This window comes from Syngnathus scovelli, chromosome 11 (genome assembly GCF_024217435.2).
Source record: "Syngnathus scovelli strain Florida chromosome 11, RoL_Ssco_1.2, whole genome shotgun sequence".
Lineage (NCBI taxonomy): Eukaryota > Metazoa > Chordata > Actinopteri > Syngnathiformes > Syngnathidae > Syngnathus > Syngnathus scovelli.
The window spans coordinates 1707355-1729641 of NC_090857.1; the positions used below are offsets into that span (position 1 = coordinate 1707355).

General features: G+C 43.5%; 1 protein-coding gene across 5 annotated transcripts in view; it reads left to right on the top strand.

The window, feature by feature from the left end:
* The window catches only part of LOC125977538 (novel protein similar to human membrane-associated guanylate kinase-related (MAGI-3) (MAGI-3)), a 69523-nt gene that overhangs the window by 9652 nt on the left and 37584 nt on the right, over nt 1-22287 (top strand). The window lies entirely within an intron of this gene.

Below are 22287 nucleotides of genomic sequence, written 5' to 3' on the forward strand. Positions count from 1 at the left end.
ATATCAAGCAACTCATATCTTCATTTATGCTGAAAAATAAATGACAAGGCTGGGCAATTAATATGGCGAGCTTGAGAGAGGATGCAGACCTTTCGGAATGAGCATGCGACACCCTTGAAGTATGCCAGACAAAACTCCCGGGAATGCATGGAATCCACGTTGTGATTGAAAACCGGTCCAACAAGTTTCAGTTTTGCCCAGATGGCTGCATGTCTTTTTAGGTGCACACCTAATGTGTGTCTTTGTGTATCATGCGGTGTGACAAGTGTAAGATTTGAATCGAACTGTCGCGTTATGTCATCTTTTTATTGGCCAGTGTCTGATATAGTTGGGCGTGACGAGTTGATCTTTTTGACGTGATCTGAATCTTAATATCGTGCATTCTTGATACTGCAAATGTAAACAAGGAAGGAAATCCCATTTTTGTCATATTGCATTTTTACATCATCTTTGGACTACTACGCTCCATATTTGACCTCTGGATCTGTCTCCATATCATCACGTATGAGTTCACTTGAATGTATTTCCCAACATGGATGATGAGTGACTGCATCTGCATCGCGTCGCCCCCTGCAGGACCCCAACCTGACACTCCCTATTAGCTTCCTGGACTTTTTGGTGCTTTGGGCAAATTGCTGATGTTCACGCATGTATGTGAAGGCCCGTCCACATGTGTTGCATTCGCCCTACGTGTGTGTGTGTGTGAAGCAATTACAGTCATGCTTGGTTTGCCACGTGTGTTATGGCAATTAATTACATAGTGGAAGTAGATTTGACATAAAGTCAAACTAAGTTAATTATGGCCAGATCATGAATATTTCAGATAGATTGTCAAATTTGATTAGTTTCAAATCTGTCAAACACTTGATCAGTTGCTAGCGCGACTAGCTAATTGCTTCGTTAACTTTGGCAGTGATTGAGGAACACATCGCTCAAGATGACATTCCGACTTTCAACTACTTGCATGACTTTAATGTTTGGAATTTCACTCGGAGTGTTTTGCTGCATTTGTTTTTCAAGTTATTCGTTTTATTTAATAGCGGCCGAGTTCCACGTCGTGTCTGAGCATGCACGTCGCCTCTTCATTGCCGTCAAGTGTTTGATCATGATGATGTTCCCTGGCTCCGTATTAGCGGCGCCTTCCTTCTCCGACCGGTTTAAATCCCTCCAGCGGAACGTGTTAAAGCCTGTAAGCAAGCGATAGAACATTTGTGTTTATGTCCCGGGAGAGTTGGCTCCTTCAGCACAAAGCTAATTTTGCCATGGTATTGTGAAGGTGGCCTCGCTAGGCCCCAGCTCACACCTCATGTTGCTTCTGTGCCATCGGATTCTCATTTTGCAGACAATCGTTGACAAGTTAATAAAAGCGGCGGGAAGACTCCCGGCAGCCTCGCTCGGATTCAAGTCGTATCATTTGATTACTTTTTAGAAACCTTTTCCGGCAAAGATGAGAGATGCAAATAGAATCTGAATATCAAACACGCTCGCTTACTTGATTTGGTTCACCTCTGGAATATTAAATGTTAATGCTCTGTTTCAAATGGGGAGTATAAGGTTATTTTCTCTTATTACATTGTTCAAATAAAAATAAAGTTTTCCTCTTAACTTGTTTACTTGGGACAATTTTTTCCTCTTTAGTCCAAGTATCCTCTCACTTTACAAGAGGAGTATCACATTTTGTAATCCAAGTTTTTCTTTCAATCGATTATTTATTTAGGAAATTGTTGATACAACTCTAAAAACTATTCCTGAATTGCACTTGTTAAAATGATTCTTTAAAAAAAGTCCAACTTTTTCCTCTTATTTTCATAATTCTCAGATGAAGTTGCAATTTTCCTTAAAAATGGCTAACCTGAGAAAACTTTATTCAACTTTATGAGAACATGCTCCTCCATAAAGAGGTCAGTCAATCAATATTAAGGTTAGAAAGTGCAAGGGTGCCCGGCGCTATGCTGTTGTTGCGGTGCATTCAGGACCCCCATTGTGTTATTGGGTGGTGGTGCTTTCAAGTGTCAGGGGGTGATGTGAGGTGGCAGGCCGCAGAGCCGCTCAAGCGTGTTCACTCTGGCTCCCTCTTTGTTTTTTTTTCTTCCCTGAGTGTCCTCCTTTTCTTTGACTGCCTCTTCCATGGACGTACGCCGGCATATTGTGTCCACACGCGTGCACGCTCGCACACAATGAGATGGCCACGGGGAGCTTTAAGGGAAGTGTGTGTCCAAGCACTTGCCCTACAGTCAAAGAGGAGCTCAGTCAAGCGATGCCTGTGAAAAGGGAAGCCATTTCTTTTTCTTACTTGCAGCTCTTAATGCATGCTTACGCTGGGAGGAGGCGTGCATGTGTGTGTGTTTGCAGACGTGTGTGTGTAGGTGGCTGAACCGGCGTGCCCACATGCACGTGCTGGCTGCCTCCAGCAAAAACGGGACGAGTTGAATAGAAGGGTGTCTGTTGCACATCTCAACTGGATTCTTGAGCTGTTGTTGATTTCGAGGGAGGGAGGGAGGGAGGCCTCCACATTTGGTGTGCTGCTCCCAGCTTGACTTTCCTGATACGCACGCTGATTGACGGACAAGATTCTTTGTGTGTGTGTGTCGGGAGTGTGTGTATGTGTCCGTAATTTCATGATGAGTCCTCAAAATGGCTCGCATCATCCTATGTCACAGCCCCCTCCCCAAAAAAAACTCTCAATGTGTGTTACATGGGCTCCCTCTAGTGGTACGCAACACAATGTGTGATACAATTCAGTTATATTTAACTTTTTTTTAATCAAGTGTGCAATACAAATTTGAATCATGAGGTTTTGAGATATTTTTTTGTTTTTTAAAAATGATCGATAAAAACTTGCCCCATTTGTTGTAATTTATTGCTATGAAATTTTTGAAAAAAAATCCACCTGATGCTGACTAATCCTTAATATTACTAGAATTCGACATTTAATATTTTAGTATTATTAAAACAATTTAGACCAGTGTCAGTTTTGTTGTATTCTGGATGCATTAGAAAATTACGTAAACAGTGGTAAAGTCACAATTATGCCAGTAATTAAAAAAAAAAACAACGACTATAACTCTGGCGACATTCTTCCAATCGTCTGCACTGTCTGCGAGTGTTGCATCGATCTGTTTACCAACACAAACGCAGACGAGCCTCGGCTGATGGAACGTGCCGAGTCCTTGGGAAACCTAAAATCACTAAACCTCATCAGATGCTTTAAGAGGGGTCGCAAGTCCAAAGTCAACATCAGCCATTGATCCCAAAACCTCCCCTGGCTTGTGACTCTGTTGTATTGACCATTAAGCAGTGGTGGGCAGTCTGGGTCAGACTAATTTAGCCCTATCTATTTTTTTTAATGTTCTTCTGTTTCTATTGGCTGCACTGCCTCCAGTACATGTATGTGGTTGTTAGAATTTTCATTTGTCAAGTTAGATTTCAGCTTCTATGTGCCTCCATATTCATCTAATTTGCTCACAACAATCAATAATGCTGGCTCATGCAACGTAAACTTTATTAGCAATTGTTGAATTGTTGTCGTCTTCTCATCGAAAGGTCAGAGTTCAAGTAGCGAGACTCGTAACTATCTGCACACATTGCAAAATGCCTATACAGTGTGTTGAAAATGGAATTTCCCCTTGATGAATTCTTCATCTATACATTTCCGATGAGCCTGAACTGGTTTAATACAATTAATTTTAGATTGTATCTGTAAAATGAAAATAATGAGATGTTGGGTCGGCAACATTTAGCGACTGTGAGGCCCTTGTTTGCATCATTGGTTGGCAACACATGTCTTGTAGGCTTCATTTGCAGCAGCTGAATAAAGTTGACATCTCCTCATCTTACGCAATTAACTACCAGCGCTTTCCAATCTCTGACCCGCATGACGACTCTGCCGAGGTTCACCAATCTCTCTTCAATTAGTCAAAACCAAACAAAAAACGTGTTTTTTTTTTATACACTTACGGCACTAATAAAATCCACATTCTGTTTGTGATCAAACCGCAGCCTAGATGTCACTGAGAAACTTGAGTTTAAAAAAAAAAAAAAAACAGAGGTAGCCTCTGATGTATTTTTAGAGCGGCTAAATAATGAATGCCTGAAAAGGCTGTGAGGACCCTGCCTGCCAAGACCTCACCTGAGCTCCTTTTGAAGAGCACGCTCTCTGATGAAACCACTAAAGTACAAACGCCCGTCCATAGATTTGTCAAAACAAGAACCCTATTGATTTTCAAAAGATTGGAGATGCTTCAGCTTGCTCACGCCTGAGCTCAGATCTACACGCGATGGATGATCTCATTTCTCTTGGTGAAAATTACTGTGAATTACCCTCATTGATTAAGGCTTGTATATCAAAGGCAGCATCTATTGATTACGAAATATATCATCTAGGATTGCTTAGGCCAGGGCCGCACACAGAGACAATTGGACTATTTTTGTCACAATTTCGTACGTAATAGCGTCTTAAATTTAACATGTTCAATGAGACCGCAAAATTAATTTGATTTTAATTTCATAATTTTTGCAGCCACAGTTAAATTTATCGTATTTGATTTCATAATCTGATTTTTATTTCAAATGTTTTCCCTACCTAATGGTGAATAATGTAATTTTAATTCATGACAAAAAAATCCACATTTGTGAGGGAGAAGCAGGTTAGTCTCAAATCATTTAATTCTGTCAAAGTGAATATTAGTGACATATTAATGGGTCGTCCAAAATTTACAAGCTGGCTTCCCCAGATGACAATTCTAAGGGAAAGTCAACTTGTTTTGACAGACAGCTGAGCTGAGTATAATGTAGTCGACGGGGAACTCTTAGAGCGTTTGTTAGAAGGACTTCAGTCGGCCTCAGTTTTCTAGTTTGGGGTCCTTTCCATGTCATTGTCACGCCACAGTCACGTACTCTTCATCCTTCTTCGCCCGCTACATATCCACCAGCGTGTCACTGCGGTTATTTCCGACTCTGACATTTTCTAGCAATTCCACGCAAAGCCGAGACGCCCCAACCCACCCGCCTGCCCTCTCTGCTCCTGACAGATCCTCAAAACGCCGCGGGCCTGCAGGCACGACCAGGGCAAGTTCCATGAAGAGTGATGATTAAGGCAAAAATGGATAAGGAGAAAATTAAAGATGCGTGTGCGTGTCATGAGTACGTTTATAGATTGCAAAATGGTTGAGGGGAAGAGTATGGCCTGGGGGGGGCGGGGACTCTGATCCAAACAAATGCTTTCGAATTCCCTTATGAATGCTGCAGGGCTGTAATGTGTAATTGCAAGCAGGCTAAACTGTTTAAAATAGAATATTCGCCCATGTGGCACTGCTGCCTCAGCCCCCGCGCCGCCGCCTTTCAACAGGCAGGCAACAAGAAGCTGCTAGATCGGCAAAAAAGATCCCTCTGTGACAATCATTTGAAGTCAGTGGCTTGCAAACTGGGGTCCTGGGATTGTATTGGGGGTCCACAAAAAAAAAAAAATACACCTTTGTTTAATGTGAAGGATTAATTTCAGCCCTAATGCCAACTCTAAATGATGGCTATATTAAATGTGTTTAATTTTATTGCTGGTAAACAGGTCATAAATATTTAGGTTAAAAAAAAAAATACTCCCATGATGTTCAGGGGTACTCATGTAATTAGATTTAACTGAGGGTTCTTTTAAATATTCATAAGGGGTTCCTGAAGCTAAAAAGTTTGAAACCCCCCTGCCTCTGAATAATAGATTAGCCTGAAGTTGGCCTCCACAATGGAAGTAGCAGGCCTGGCTGTCCCCGCCATCATCTGTCTGCTATGGCAGACAAGCTGTGATTTGGCAAATGGCTCCTTGTGAGCTCATTAGCCGGTGTTGTTGAGGGCAGATCAGAGATGCCCACACAGAAGCGTGAGAACGCTTTCCCTCTGTCACTAGTCCAGTTATTTTCAGGCCCTTCAAAGTATCTGAATGATTTGTTGTTGTTGCCATGGCACCAAGTGGCGCGTCAGACAGGTTTGCCATCCCTTTCACCTGCTGGCTGCTTACGTCAAAAGCAATCGTTTTTGGACTGCTGCGATTACAGCAAATGACGCTCGAGCTTTACAGAGTAATTGCGGGCTTACTCGACTGACTCCTCACCTTCTTCACAATTTAAGCAATTATTTTCTCTTTGCCAAACTTTCTAGACCAACCTCAAAGTACCACCATCATGACCAGCATTGAAATACAGTAATAGTTGCTCAATTATATATTTTTTTCTTATATGGATAGACGGATAAAGTTCATGTCAGGTCAAAACTTGTACCCGAGTACTCGGAGCTAAACACCTGTCAGTTCTACACTCACGTCGGCCTTGTCTCCTTTTTGTCGAGCCTTGCACTTGGGCCGTCTTGATGGGCTCTGTCGACGCCATTTAATGTCAAAACCCACTCCATTTCCTTTCCGCGCCATAAATAAATCAGCCGCTCCGAGATTCGCCGTTCTTTGTCACTCGGCTTTAAATTCGCCGCCTTGATTAGATCCAATCTTTTTTTGTTTTTGAATTCCCAGCAGGGTGATGAGAGAATGATTGGAATTACCATCATTGACATGGCGAGGCAGAGCGTAAACACCTTAGCGCTTGCATGCTTTAATGCACACGCGGATGTTTGCGCCTCTAATCCGCTTAGAAGCGCGATAGCATCCCGGAGGAGCTGCAAAGTTACCGTTTTAATCCCTTAAGAGCATATTTGTAAGGCTCCATTACAGTGACCTTCCCCTGGCGTCACAGGAATGTGAGGATGGCGGGCATCAGGTGTGCCCGAAAATTGTTGCAAATTACGTCATAATAGGGTTAGGGTTAGGGTTAGGGTTAGTCGTACTCTAGAAGGAAAAAAAAAAGTCTTACATCGGTCCACCTTTTGTAGATATAATTTTTCTGGAAAATATGACATGGTGCAGTTTGTTGCAAATCATTTCGCTGATCTTCAAGAATGGTGGCTCTTGGTCCCCAATTTGAGAATTCCCAATTCAAGGGACTCGCTCAGCAAAGATCAGAGAAGCACGTTCGCCTCTCAAACTTGTCCCCTTTATTCCTGCTGTTGCCATAGTTACCCGCCGTTCCTGACAGGACAGCGGCACCGGGGGATGCAGGTGTAAATGATGTGCGCACACGGAAACCCAACAAGCGGCTCAGTCCGCACGTTGTGATGAAACTACATTTTGCTTTGCTTTGATCTTCCCTTTCGATCCCCCCACTGAAAATAAGGTGAACTGGGGTCACGTTCAGGAGCTCACCCATGTGACGATGAGATGATAACTATTTACGGAATTTCTGGCTGGACGTGATCTTTGGCTGGTGAGCCCGGAAAGGCTCGAGAGGGATCGTTACAACGACTGGGCGTTTGCTGTTGAAGTGTTTCTGTATCGATTGTCTGGGAAGAATGAGGCTCTGGCACTAAATAGACCACATGGGGAGGCAGACGGCATCAAAATAAAACAACTACAATAAGAGAACTTAAATGTCAGCCTTGAGAATCGTCTCGAACGGCTGCCTTAGTGTTTGACTTTGTTTGTCCTCTTCCATCGAAAGAATTGTTTGCTCGGGCGAGTTTAAGGCCACTTGCAGATAGGGTCATGCCAAAACCAGTAAATGTGATTTACCACTTGCTCCTGAAATGGCGACCTCTCAAACAGCCTGCCAAAATATTCACGGCCTAAATACCTCTCTGTTAACCTAGCAACTACCTACTAATCAGCTTACCGATCAACTTCGCTATTTGTCTACCTGTCAGCCTTACTAACCGCTTACCTGCTTAGCTACTTACTCCGAAAAATACCAACCTACCCAATAGTTTTAGTGACAAAAAGGCAGACGTCATCTTGTTAGTCGTGGGTAAAGCACAAGGCAGAGAGACACTGAGATAACTGAAAAGAAGGGAAGACAGTGGACCACGGTGAATTTTGGCCGTGTCATTGTGTAAACGCGGCGACCGCGGAAGATCCGCAGGGGTCCTCGTTCTACCTCCCACTCCTCGGCAGATTTTCTCGCTTGTAGATTCCCTGTTTGTCTTGAATCCGAGCCGAGGAGTTGGAGGCGATAGGTGATAATAATTTCAGCCATTTAGGAGCGTAAATGAGCCTCAGCAAGACTTGCGTCCAGTCTTCAGATCGATATTCACACTGCCAATACAGACTAAACTGATTATTTGATGCGTCAGAACTATCTCAGGGGCCATCAAGCCCAAAGTAAAATTTTAATTTGGGGCTCTCTGTCTCTCTATTTCTGCCAATAGTAATTGTTATTGATTGTCGAGTTTGCCCTTGAGGGATTCAGATTAGAATAAAGAATGATATAGATTTTGTTTCTTGTCATTGATGGATCTACGGACGGATGGATGGTTAACAGTTCTCGAAAGGGCCTTAACCAACCACTTGTATCTTGGACGGGCAATATTAGCCACAGTTTCCCCAAACCAATCTGTTTCCATCAAAATATTGACAACGGGAACTCAGAACTGAGCTGATACAGTTTGACAGTAATTAGAATTGAGGGAGCGTCTGGTAGAAGATAGATGAGTCGGACATCAAAATAGTTTGTTTTGTCCTCGTCTCCTCTCGTCTCGCATCCTGCTGATATTTGCTGTCGTTCCTGTTTCTTCCCGGTGAACGGCTTTTGTCGCATCAATTCCCGTTTGACGCGTCATCGTTCTCCTCTGCTCTACGTGACTTGTCACATAGAAGGCTTCTACAAATCAAGTGGATGATCCTGCTGGGAATTTCTCCTCAAAGCCCTTTCCAATCACAACATTGATTGTAGCTATTGGATTTGTGTAGCTCAGTCGTAGCATTAATGGCTTTGGTGCGCCAACTTTCTCTGGTGTTTCAATCAGAGAAGAACTTAAAGGCCAAGCTTTTCGTACAGCGAGATAATTTACTGGCTTGATTTTCGAAGTACCAGTTGTGTTGAAAATGTGTTTTTTCTGTGCATTTTTGCGGCCACTTTGGAAAGCGACTCTTAATAGCATCAGTGCCGCAACGGTCGTCTCTCTTCGGGGCAGACGGCAGACTAATTGGTCCCATCTACATCTGAGTCGATGTTGGTAATCGCATTAGGCCGAGGCGGGCGGCGGCGGCTGGCGGGCTAGGCTGGGAATACGAGAAAGTTCCCTTGTTTGTGCCCCAGCTGGCCAATGGCCAAACGTCTGTATGTATGTAGATGCCGGCGGGCGGTCTTACGGGACTGTCAAGTCAATTGCGGCGATGTCATGGTCGTTCCATGATTGTTTTGAGCTTTTTCTTTACAGTGAGACATTGTTTTCACTATTTACCAAGTCACTATTTGCAGTGTGTTAGGGTTAGGGTTAGGGTCTGCAGAAATGATTCTTTGCTACTTGCGAAAAACTTTTCTTCTCTTTTTGTAATGTAACTGTAGTTTGTTTTGTTACACAATGTAACATTTTTTTCCCCCTACCTGGCGCTCAACAAATACTCTTTAAAGCTAAACAAAAAATAAATCAAGAATAATTGAATCTGAAAAACAAAATTCAAAAGACGATAAAAAGTCACCTTAATGAAAAAACAATTATACCCCTGTGGTGTTGTAAACGTAGCCTACAATTACATGCAGCAATAGCTGTCGGAAATACTCGTCTGATTAATCAAGTCGTGCTGCCGTCGGTCCCTGGGAGAGACGCAGCGTGAGCTGGCATTTGGCTTTCTCATAAAGCTTCTTGGCATCCGCTGCACTCAGGTCAACGTTTATTGCAACGTCAGGCAGGCAGCGCAGGGCCATCACCATCTCCATTCATTCTCCCGGTAAAGGCAGCCGGACTAAGTAGCCAGCGAGAGCTCTTAGGGCTACTCGTCGACTGCACTTTGCAGAGTGCACCGCCCTTGGCTTTCAGTGTAATCAGCCTTTATGGACGCCACGAGAGAGTTCCTCAGATCATCATAGGAAGATAAAGTACGTATTGTTGACTACCTGGACAATCAGGCACCGGTTGAGATTTGGTCTCATCTGTTTGTCTTTAATTGATTGTGCCCTCGTGATGAACCGCCGCTCAGAGCTGCAGATCTTTGGCTTCATTACAGCCAGCAAAGTGAGATATCCATCTTATTACGGTGTTATTTTCGCGCCGAGAGGAGCGACGGGTATCGACGCTCTGTTTCATCCCAGATGAAAAGACCCCAAAAAAATGCGCGTCGCATGGAAGCGAGATGGGCCGTCATTCTTTTAACCGGGGTCGGGTCGTTCCTCAGAGCTCGCGCCAAAGTCATGCTTTGCTATTATGTCTTATCGCAGTCACAGCAAATGAGTTCACGGTTGGGTCGACTCCATCCCAGTCTGCCGTCCTTCCTTTTAATAAAAACATTAGACGAAGTCGGTGTCAAGTCCCAAGCGCTTCCTGTGTGAACGTTGTGTTACCTATTTGACTCCACTTTATATGTGCTCACATAGACCTGGATGGCATGTACAACATTGAGGAGGATAGCGCTATAAACTTCTTTTCATGAGGGTCATGAGTGAGCTGGATCTTCACTCAGGGTATCTCAACTCTCCTTTCCTTATTGAAACAAATACAAAAGCAATTCATTTCACACTCCTAATATCGATTGAACAGTCATTCTGCTTGGCCACTAGGAGGCAATTTAAGAAAGACACTCTCATGGGTGTCTGTAGCGATCGGCTCAGCTCCTCACAGAGGATAAAGAATGTATGACCTGATTGCTGTTATATTGAATGAATGCATGTCTTGTTGCACGGTTTGTGTCCAAACATCAGTTGCTGGAATGGTCATGTATGCGTTAGCATTAGCATTAAGAAGGCTAAAGTGTGTGATTGGTTTAAAAACTCAATGCGTGATTCAAGGTTATTGTGTTTTTTTTTTAGTTTGACAGTGAACTGCAACTGTCTGAAGCCTCTCTTTTGAATACTAAAAGCAGAATATGTTTTCTATATACGTAGCTGTCGTACTCATTGTACCTAATGTACGTTGCTAGTGGCAACAAGGGTAACAAAATGCCAAGAAGCTCTTTATGCACGACATCAGACACTTTGATTCATTTTCTTGAGATAAATATCGGACTGCGTAGAAGCATTTCTGTGTGTGTGCGTGCCTGCGTGTGTACTCTTGCTGCTGTTCAGTCATGCAACACCTGCGTTCATGTTCGATAATTAACGCGGCCTGTTTCAAACCAGCGCCGTGATTGATTTCGCCCGGCTAATGAGCACTCATCAACAGGCCAGCAGCGGCGTGCTTGTGCATCTTCTCCTCCCGCTGCACTACTTTTACCTCGGGGAACAAGCTGCCATGCAACGAGAGCCGCCTCTCGTACTCTCCTCCCTTCTCTGTTCTGCCTCTGAAGGAGTGTTGTTGCCACGGTAACCGTAGTTCTATCACACTCTCAGGGGCATACTGTTAAAAGGAAGCAGGGAAAGTTTTTAGAATCACAGGAAGGTTCAAATGTGTCAAGTCATGCTAATTTACATGCTAACAGTACAGATTTTACATTGTCCGTCCCTCCGTCCATCCATCCATCCATCCATCCATCCATCCATCCATCCATCCATCCATCCATCCATCCATCCATCCATCCATCCATCCATCCATCCATCCATCCATCCATCCATCCATCCATCCAATACAAAAAAATAAATATATATCTATATATATATACACACACACACGCGCACGCACACACACACCCAAAAGTTATAACCCGTAAAAAGTGATTGAACACTGTCGTTGCTATCTTAGGCTCACATTATTAGATGGTGTTGCTTTAATTCTTCCCCAATTCCCATGTGTCTGCCTTTAGTCCAAGCCTTATAAAAGATAAACGATTCTCATTTCTAACAAGTTTATGCCTCCGCCCTGCAAGGCCACAAATAAAACAAATATGAAAATTGCATTCCTGCTGGAGAGGAGTAATATTTGAGCAATATGTGCGTCCATGTTATGAATCCCAGGTGCTTGCAGATGAGATTGGTAACATCTTGCCGGCGTTCCTCATTGTTCACTGGAGCGTTCCACGTGTAAAGCACCACCCTGTCAATCGTCCCCTTTCTCCGCTGTGTCCGTTGGATATGGCCGCTACTACTTGATCATGAAGAGTCAAGCTATGAAAATGAAAAAAGAAAATGCAAGTGGGATTTTGATCTTAAAGCGAATCATGCCTTTAATGAATCCCAGCAGTCCGGCTGATGATTTGGTGCGGAATTTATAGCAACTGGATGCTCACGTGAAGGGTACTTGGCAATAATTGTAGAGCTTGATTAAAATGCAAACCGTAAAACCCATCTCGAGGTATCATGAGGCAAAATGAGGCGATTAAGCTAATCATTTCTAATTATTGTGAACGATTAAAAGCAGTGATTCCAATCATCCACAGCAGGTCTTTTTTTTTTTTAGTGTTTGATCTATGACAACTTGACACTTTTACACGTGTAGGATCAGGGCTTTTTGGTGAAAAGAGCAAATTTGGATCACTTCTGATGTTCCTGTATTGATATACATTGGCACCCTTCATGTTTAATTGTGTCCTCTTTTTCATGTTGAATTATCTCTGTGGTACTAAATTGTAAATCATAAATTAAAAACATAAATTGTATGCAGAAATATTATATCTTAAAATGACTCATTTATATCAGCCCATAAATAATTATATGAATCATAAATTGTATGCAGAAATATTATATACTAAATTACTCATTTATATCAGCCCTAAAATAATTCATGATTTTAATATGATACATAGTCCCCTCCAAAAGTATCGCAACAGCAAGGTCAATTCTTTTGAACAAATGTTCGGAAAAATGAGTGAGAGTGATTTTGTTTCATATGGGGCAATTCTGATTGTGCCTTTGAATTCTGCCTAGCAACAAGCAAACGGGGCAAACCTGGCCTGATCGGAATAAGACTCAGAAATTGATGTATGCTGTGGCGCCAGCCAGATAGTTAACGTTTTATTCTGCTTGTGAAGTTTTATAGTCTCAAAGGATTTTTGGTTGTCTGAAGTTTATTTAGTATAGTGCAGTAGAAAGAGAAACTCACATCAGACGGTAGGAGAGAGTACTACAGTCTACCTTAGTGCCCCACCACACACACACACACACACACACACACACACACACACACACACACACGCACACACACACACACACACACACACACGTTTTGTTATGTTCATTGAAATTTGATGTTTGCTGCCTGTGTCTTTTCTCCTCGCGTAATTGGTGCCAGGTTGCATCTTTTTTTCCTTTTTCGGCTCCGTCAGCAAGTCGCTTCCATTTTTGTGCACGGTTATTTGTTTGACGATCAGTAGTCGGTTGTCACTGACGCCTAACGACACGTTTGATCACTGGCTGACTTTGCACGCTCTTTTTGTTCTCGGAGGAATCGGCAGACGAGTTGAGGTAGTGCTGCTTTGGCCTGCTGGTCATCCAGCCTGCATGCTGTTCACGGCGGGTTGGGGCTAGAAGACGACGTCCCTGCGGGTCGTTGCCACAGCAACTAAGCCCTCACGTTTAGTCAAATCGGCTCCACGCTGCTAACATGGGAGTAAAATGTGTAATTGCCTTGTAGGTGTCATCCGTGACGGCGCTCATATTGTGACATTCTTTTACTCAACATGGATAAGAAGGATAAGATGCAAACAAGTGGGAATTAAATTGACTTACTCAAAATGGCCCACTACATTGCAATTTTTTTTTGGGGGGGGGGCGTGGGTTTATTGCAATCGTGTTCAAATGGCTTTTTCCATGATACTTGTTCGTATGTGGGAAATTAGTTTTTCCAGCAGTCACCACTCACCTTGTAAATTTGTTTGATAAACAGGTCAACTTATCCAAGCGTCCCTTTACGGGCTACACATGGGATCAGCCTTGCTTAAAATGTGACCAAAAGATTAGAAAGTGGCAAGGTGTCTAAAATGTCGAGTTGGGATGGAAAATTAACATTCAAAGTCCCTGGTGGGTAGAAACACGGCTTAATGAGGACAAGCAAAAAACTGAAATGTCAAGCCTGCCACAGAGGGAATCCTTCCTTCCTTCGGTTTAATAATATTCAAGGCCAGCACCTGCTGAAATTATCTTTGAGAAGATTCAAATTCCAGCTCACTTTAGCGTACAAATCTCGTCAACTCTCAAAGGGAGCATTACAATCGATGCCCTTGTCCCAAAGTCGGATGACTGATACGCAGCAGTCGACGTGTTATTTCTCCGTATTTAGTTATTGATCAATTTCTCCGAATTTCTCTGTTTAAATCTCAGCTATTTCATCTGCAAGGTTGCAATGCTTTTCAAAGTGCGGCAAAACGAGTTGCCGGCGGTCAAACTACCAGCAGAAGTTTGCACAGCGCGCGGCAGTTGGGTCATGTTCCAACATGTCGCTGGGTGGAGTCTGTGCCAGTCTGTGCTGGTCGTTCACAAGATTCGAACGTGACAGACGTTACTGCTCCCAGGCGGGGACACATGCGTGGCTGAGCTCAAATGAACTGAAATTAACCACGCAGCCTCGGAAGGGTCCGGTCTGCTAAGGGTTTGGAGGACTGTGCATTTGGTAGATTTTATGATTTGCATTCTAACCCACCTTTATCCAGATCCAGGCCAAAATGTAATTGCTTCCTTCTTAGAAGCAGTACACGTAGATGACTGAGCATACGGCGCTCTAATCTGCATTGAAAAGCGCCATCCGTCTTCCCCGGCAGCGTTTGACGGATGTTTCTCGCCACGTTTCAACCTGGCAGTGTTACATCAGTAAGCTCGCTCCCCGAAGGGAAGTGCGGCGCGTTACTTAAAGCTCCCGAGGTGGCGTGCTGTGGCGCAGGCTGACAAGTATATACACACGTATTATACTCAGCGCCCTGCTTTTCTGGCTGAAGAGGTAAATGGCGGCAACACACCAGGCAAGAAGGCAGGCGGCGGGTGGCAGGAGAGAGTGAGAGTGGGGAAGAGGAGAATATCGCTAAATGACACACAGCGTGAGCGACAAAGACTTATTGGATTTGTTTGCTTTGCTCAGCTTTTCAGAGGGATCTCATTTATTGTTGATGACGGCACATAAAAACCTACAAAGGTGCATACGTCGGATAAAATGGAAGCAGGTCTTTTGGAAATCTTAAAGGCTAGCATCGCTTTTATCAGAACTTGCAAACAAGTCCACTTGGGTCATGTGAGGCCAGAAAGTAATACTTTATAGACTCTAAGTGAGTCAACGTTTGGAGGTGCCATCGATGAGATGCGCTTCCCCCAACCAGCTGGCAGTGAACTCGCTTGGGTTTTCTTTCCAGCTCCGTGGCGGAGGAAACAGATTGTCCTTGAGGACGTCACATAAATCAACAAGCAGCGGCGTGAGCGAACAAGCCTGCCAGCAAAAGCATAAACCTAATTAGTTCCAATCCTACGAGGTGCGCGTCGTGCACCAGGAGGCCTTGTAATGAAAGCCTATTGTTAGCCACGCTCATCATATTTGATAGCGGCTAATGCTAACACATACAGTATGTTCTCCGTGTGCTTACATGTGCAAGTGTGCAGTCATCAACCAACGGCAATTGAGCGGACCCCCGACTCGAGACAAGCTCGGTCGCGGCCCCTCCTGGGGGCTACGAGAAGCCTCGGTGGTGCACGGCGGTGACCTCCGTGGCCTCAATGTGCGGCTTGTCCAGACCGATAACGGTCAGAGCTGCATCCTTTACGTCCGCTGTGGGAGGAGTGGGCGGTATGTCGGATGATCACTCACGGCATTTATTTATAATTTATTCATTAGGTCAGCAACGGGCTATTTGCCTTCAAAATAATTTCAGCGGGGAAAATTGATTTGCTAAACCAGCTTCCTGACAGAATGAATTAAACTTGTAAATGAAAGTACCACTAATCAGTTTAAGCGCTAATTGCCTCCATCGCGCCATGTGACAGCGTGTGGAGGAGCCTCCCTGGGGAATTTGGGTTTTCCCGTGTCGACAGCCAAACGTCTTCCTTGAGTCACGTGAAGAACCCAACACAGAAAGTTCCATGTAAGTGGGCTCATCAATATGCCTTTAGATTGTCCTCCATCACTCTTGTAGAAAGAAATCTGACCTACTTAAAGTTGACAGTGTTTTTCTGTGGATGTTTCTGGGAGAAGGAAGGAAAAAAGGGGAGGAAGGGGGAGGGGTGGAATCTGTAGGCGGACCGCTGCTGTGTATCTCAAACAATCTGACACTTTTTTTACTTGCGCATTCTGTCGTGCTTAAATGCCTGCAGCTGAAGAACATGCGTGAATCACTTCTTTTGAATGTTAACCTTCAAAGAACTTGTTGATGTCGCAGAGTTAAGATCAGCAGGGGGCGGAGGGGGGGCAAGTGACTAAGTGCCCCACAGGAGGCACTGTGGTGAAACTAGCTTGTTATGAAACTGCAATTTGATTCAATAAATATAAATAATGAATCTTGTCAACTCTCCCTAGAAATTGTCGCTTCAAAGACACACGTTGACGTGCCCTTCCAGATCGGGCACTTCGGTGAAGATAGTTTGGAAGTTAGATAAACTAAAAAATAGAAATGATGACTACTAAGTAGCGACGGAAATTTGCAATTATGTTGATCTACGCTTAGATGTGTCTTGTCGGCTTGGGGCAAGTGATATAGTGCCCCGCCAGATCCCGCAGATGGCAGGGTTATCAAATAAATTGCAAAAAAAGATTCTCACTGACTTCCTTTTACTTTCTCCTTGGCCCTTCCTTCTCTGCTGTGTGAGGCAGCAAATCTCTCAACCCCATCTTGAGTGTGACTGATGTAAGGTACTCTTGGTTTTCCTTCAGCTGATTTCCTCCCTGGCAACAACGACCTTAGCGGCAGGTTGCCTAGGAAGCGACTTGTGAATCAGCTTTTTTTTTTTTTTAATTGAGTTTGGATTTGACATTTGTTTTAATGCAGCTTCTCTCACCTGAACGCATCACCGATGTTCTTTTAAAGCATGAACAAAATCCCACTTCACAGTCGCTGACATCGTTCGGGCTGATTTCACAGTCGTGCAAAATGTTTACATCGTTTCCTGCCTCGGTTTTGCCCTCTAAAACAAGGTTCTTGAAGGCGTGGTGCTTCCATATCGTACGTGAAATACCTTCATGCTCTAATAAAATTTTGCGGGTGTTATGAAGGGGTTATTTGCTCCAGAGTATTGGATGTGGCTGCTTTCCTAGCAGCTGCCACTGGACCAGCTCTCATGCATTATAGATTATAGCCTGTCTGGTGCAGCAAGTGAGAGATGAACAACTTTGTAGTTGCAGTATTGCACATTATTGACAAGCAGGCATAGCTAAAGAGAGACTTTGACCTTTTTTCCAAAACTTTTAGCCACAACAGCCATGAAGTCGAACCTGAGGAACCGTAGGTCCATTTGCAATTGTACTGTCCGCTTCCCAGCCTCGCTGAAAAACTTTGACATCCTCCTAGTTCAAATAAAGATAAAATGGGCACAAGCAGCGATAGGAGAAGACAAATGTCGTTTTGAATCCACACGGGCTCTTCGTCTTCTGTCGGGCCATGCTGGGCTCAGGTGGGCCGCGGTGATTTAAGTGTCAATGTCACATTAGACACGCTCATTAGAGCCGCTGTGCATCAATGTCCCGTTCAGAGTCCAATCGTCAATGACTTGTTCACCTGCGCACACAGAGAGCTCATTTTAACACTGCAATAAAATGGAAAAATAGTCAAAAGGTAAGCAGAGCTGCACTTTTTTTTTTTTTTTACCGCAAATGAGTGTTTCTTATAAGCGGCACATAGTTGATTACTTAGCGAAGTTGCCGCCATGTTGGCTGAGGTATTCGTCTGATATTTGCCACCAAAGAAACCAAGTGCAGTGCAGAGATGATCAAATTGGTGCATATTCCAAAAGCAGCTCAGCAGTGGTGAAACATACAGACCCCCTCAATTAATTATTTTTGTTTTGTTTTATGCACATGAGAATTTTCCCTCCCCTTTTGTTATTGAATAAATATTGCGCTAGTCATTTAGCTTGGTACGATCCTTATATCATCCATTTAAAATACGACTTGAAAATGTATTTACGATGAAATATTGGGGTCCGTGACCAAACCGCGTTAGAGAGAAAGTCGCGTGGAATTGAATTTGTCTTTTTCACAAATGTGCATCAAACTTTTGATTTGTATTTTTTTAACATTGTACCGTCACAAGTGGAAGCATTTGCTTGCCAGCGCCATTCTTGGTCGTCATGGTAATGAAAGCCAGACTCACCATTGGCCCAGCAGTGAATGAGACAGATTGTCACTTGCATGAGATAAACAATGGCGTCAAGTATGCTGCTTTCTTTATCCTTGAGGTATTTTGACTAAAGCGTGCTACCTATTTTACTAAAACACATAAAAATTCTTGAGGAGGAAAAAAATCACTGTTTCCTTTAAGATAAATAAAGTAACCGAGTATTAGAGAAATACAGCCGGAATGGCATTTTTAAATGCAGGTTGCATTTATCGGAATAAAACTGGAATGAAATACGATGTCATGCGTTTCCGTTAGAATCTGTTCGTCCTTTTTGGAAATAACAAAGGAGACAGGCAAACAAGCTGTTTGCGTACGCATTTTTCCCAGGAGGCCTTGTGGCTGAGGAAATGGGTGGCGTGCACGTACGTACTGGTTTCGTCTTTTCCCATGTGGGAGGGAATGCGGTGCTTTACAGGTGGCACACACCCACACTTAGCAAGTCCAAACAGGGAGGGGAGATGTGAGAAATAACTCTGTGTATGGGTGTGTGCCGTAGAAATAAATAGGTCATGCATCCACTGTAGGACAATAAAGGCTTCATGTTCAACTTGAGTGAAACAAAATGCTACCAGAGGAGTTTCCCCACTCTCTATATTGAAAAAACACTCCCACTCAAAAGTGTTGGGACATTGACGCTTGTGCAATCCTCTCAGTATTACAATAGATAGAGTATGATGGTCACACATATTGTTTTTCCGCGGCCCTCGTGAGATTCAGGGTTAGGGTTAGGGTTAGGGTTAGCATGAATGTCAGTTTTGCATATACTTGAGAAGACAGTGAGGTGATAAATAAGTCACCAGATCTGATAATTGGCTTTTTGTTCACTTTGGAAGTGGAGGAAATTCAAATCATGTGCACGAAGCAGGTATGATTTTAATTCCAGCGTCTCGACTCTTTTAAGAGTCACAGGCTGACGGAGGTGATGTTCCGTGACGAGACATCCGGCTGTGAGATTGAAGCCTGAAATATTCATTTTGCGTCGTGATGAGGGAGGGGGGGAGAAGTTTAGTCTCTCGCTCTGTGGCAAAGAGGGGACAGGGACGAGCTGGCTGCCGCGTGGGTGAGGACAACCTGCTCTCGTCCACGTTGGGAATAAATTCTTCATCGGAAGAGAGTGCGTGTTTGTAGCTGAATGAATAAAAGACGGTGTGAAAATTTTCCCAGCATTAGATGACACTTTGCCGTTGAGTGATTCGAGAATTGGCGGAAATGCCCCCGGGCACGGCAAAATATATTCTCTTTGATTTCATGCTATTCTATTTTATCAAGTTGAGCCAGCAGCATGTGCTGACACACTTTGTTCTCTCACCTTTCTTTTACGCTGCGTCACTCTTTGATGAATGATTTGTTTTACAGACTGCGAGAGGATTTTAATTAAAATGGCAAACTTGACAAGTGGCTTTTAAGTCAGGGATACGTTTTGTCCTGTTTTAGTTCATAAAATCTTAAAATAAGCATTCAAAACACATTTTTCATAAATTTAAAAAAAACTGTATATATATTATTATATTTCTTTTTATTTATTCATTATATTTCATTATATTTCTACAGTATATATTCATATATATATGAATAATGAAGCGTTGGAGCTCAGCATCACGAATTGCAAGCATTAGAAGATGACGCTTTCGTGCAAATCGAATCATGTTAATTGCGAGTGGAAAATTAATGATGTGCACCGGTGAGTGGAAGGGTCAGACGCGCTCGGGCCAGAGACATGACCCAGCGTGGCGGTCTGAGTCCTGTTTGCAACCTTCTTTCTTTATTGTCATCGTAACCACGGCAACGGTGGTCTCTAGCCTTCCAATGATAATAGAATAAAAGCCACTTAATAGACTGATAACATCCAATTTGGATCGCCCCAGTCAATTTAATTAGGTAGAACACCAAGCTGGTATGTTTTTGTGGCTGAGTTTCTTCGATGTTTTTTGAGAGAGAAAAAAAAAATACGTTGTGCTTTTTTTGCCAGCGCTCCTTTCAGCTGTTTCTCAGTATTGATCTGAAACTGCAGGACGCATAAAAAGGCTTCTCGACGCAACTACTGGACCTTCCTGCTGTCATCCAAGTCGAGTTTAGTGCCTCACTGAAACTCTTTGAGTGTTTGTACAGGAAAAAGTGCGGCTTGTTGATTGCCGTGTGTCATTATTTTTCAAGCCGAGCTGCAAATGTTTCTTCTTTGAGGACTAATCAGAGCAGGGTGGCTAATGTTGAGAAAAGCATCAAAGTGGCTATTCAATTATGCTTGAGGTCTTTCATATAGGTGCAGCTGAATGAGGAAAAAAATCTGATGTCAGCCACAGCTCACGCTCACACAAGCAAGTTAATCTTTAGTCAAGCTTGCGAGTACAACAAAGGTTCTGTCTGCTCTCGAAATACCTGGAAAAATCATCCACACAAACCAAACTGCGGCATTTTAGTGACTTAACTCCTCCAGTCCGCCGTGTGATGTGCCTACCGATAAAGAAAATGTCACGCGGCGCGCGCACCCCTTTGGCATTCCGTCGTATGTCAGTCGTCAGACCAAAAGGTCAGCTATTTCGAATCCATTCATGTACATTCATCCCCACTCGGTTTCTAGACCTGCTGACGACTTAAACGTTTCCTTTATTTGTCCTTTTTTTTTTTTTTTTAACCGCCCTCCCTTTTCCACTCTCAGAGACGGAGCTGTCTTCGCAGTGGATGTTGGGAGCAGGCAGGAAACGCTCCCTTAATTAGCAGCACATCCATTATAGTAGAGATGAACCTTTAATGGAGCTGTAAGGAGGAAAAAAAAACTCACCGCCTGCCTATTTGTGGAATCACAAGTCACCTGTGCCCGTTCATCTCCCACCGCACACGTGATTCAGATTTTTTTTTCCGATCCTGTCCCGACTCTCATTAAAAAACGGGCCTACGCTCGCGAGCTCGGCTGGGAGCGGAACGACGGAGGATAATCTCATGAAAAATGCACCGGGAGAAGCCAGCGTTATCTCTCGGGCCCTTTGCCGCCGCGGCCCGAGCCTTTTGATGTCGTCCATTGATCTCCCCTCGCCGACATGTTCTTGCTGGGCCCGCGGCTGCTCCATCCTCTGTGCTGATTAGTCTTATTAGTGTAATGGAGGGGAGGTAAAGGATTGGAGAGGATGGGAGGAAAGAGGCCATCCGAGCGAGAGAGGAGAGACTTTCTGGGCAAGTCGTTTATCGACCGGGTCCGGTCAAAGTGCAGCGCTGCGTTATTTATGTTATTATTTACCGCACCGACATCTGTCTCCAAGATAAATGTTGGGATAGAACGTGCAATTAATGGAGGCTCGCAGTGGTTTGGCTTGGTGGGTCATAATGATAAATGTCTGAGAAAATGAATGATAATGATAAAAATACAAATCATTTAAAAACATTAAATATTCTTTCCATGTATATGCACAAAGAAGTAAATTAATCTGCGTGATAATAAATTGTTCAATTTATGATACATATTTCAGTTAGCCTAACCGACTAGAATAGTCAATTTAATTAATATGAAAGGTTATTCATCTCCTTTAATTAGAATTGTTAACTTGCAGCCTGTTATGCTTGGACTCCCATATACGTACGCTTCGATACAAAGACAACGATACCATATCTGTACAGTCACAGATTCAGGTGGTTGGTAAACTAGGCTACTTTTTACTTGATTCCATTTTGCCTAGTTCATTCACCCTTTGCAGTATAAAAGAGGCAAATTTATATTTTCCAAAGATGCTAGGGGTCTTGTCAAAATGTCGTTGCCGGACTAGCCCATCGCTCACACCTTTAGCTTGCTCACCAAAGTCAAAGCCTCCGGCTGGATCATCTTCACAGCGGAACTCGGGCCACACAAATTGCTGGCAACCGCTGTCCAAACATTTGAATTGTAGCAAAGGTGTGAAATAAATGCTTTCACTGCAGATAACGTCAAACCTTGACGTTTTGGTCACAATTTTTTTTGTTGGAGGACAAATGGTTTATTCTGAATGCGACCGATGTTCAGGCGAGTCTATTCTGTATGTGACCGATGTCATCTGAAAAGGAATGTCGATCGGTTTGGCCCTAAAACTAAAGTCCCACACAGATTATGGTAGATAAAA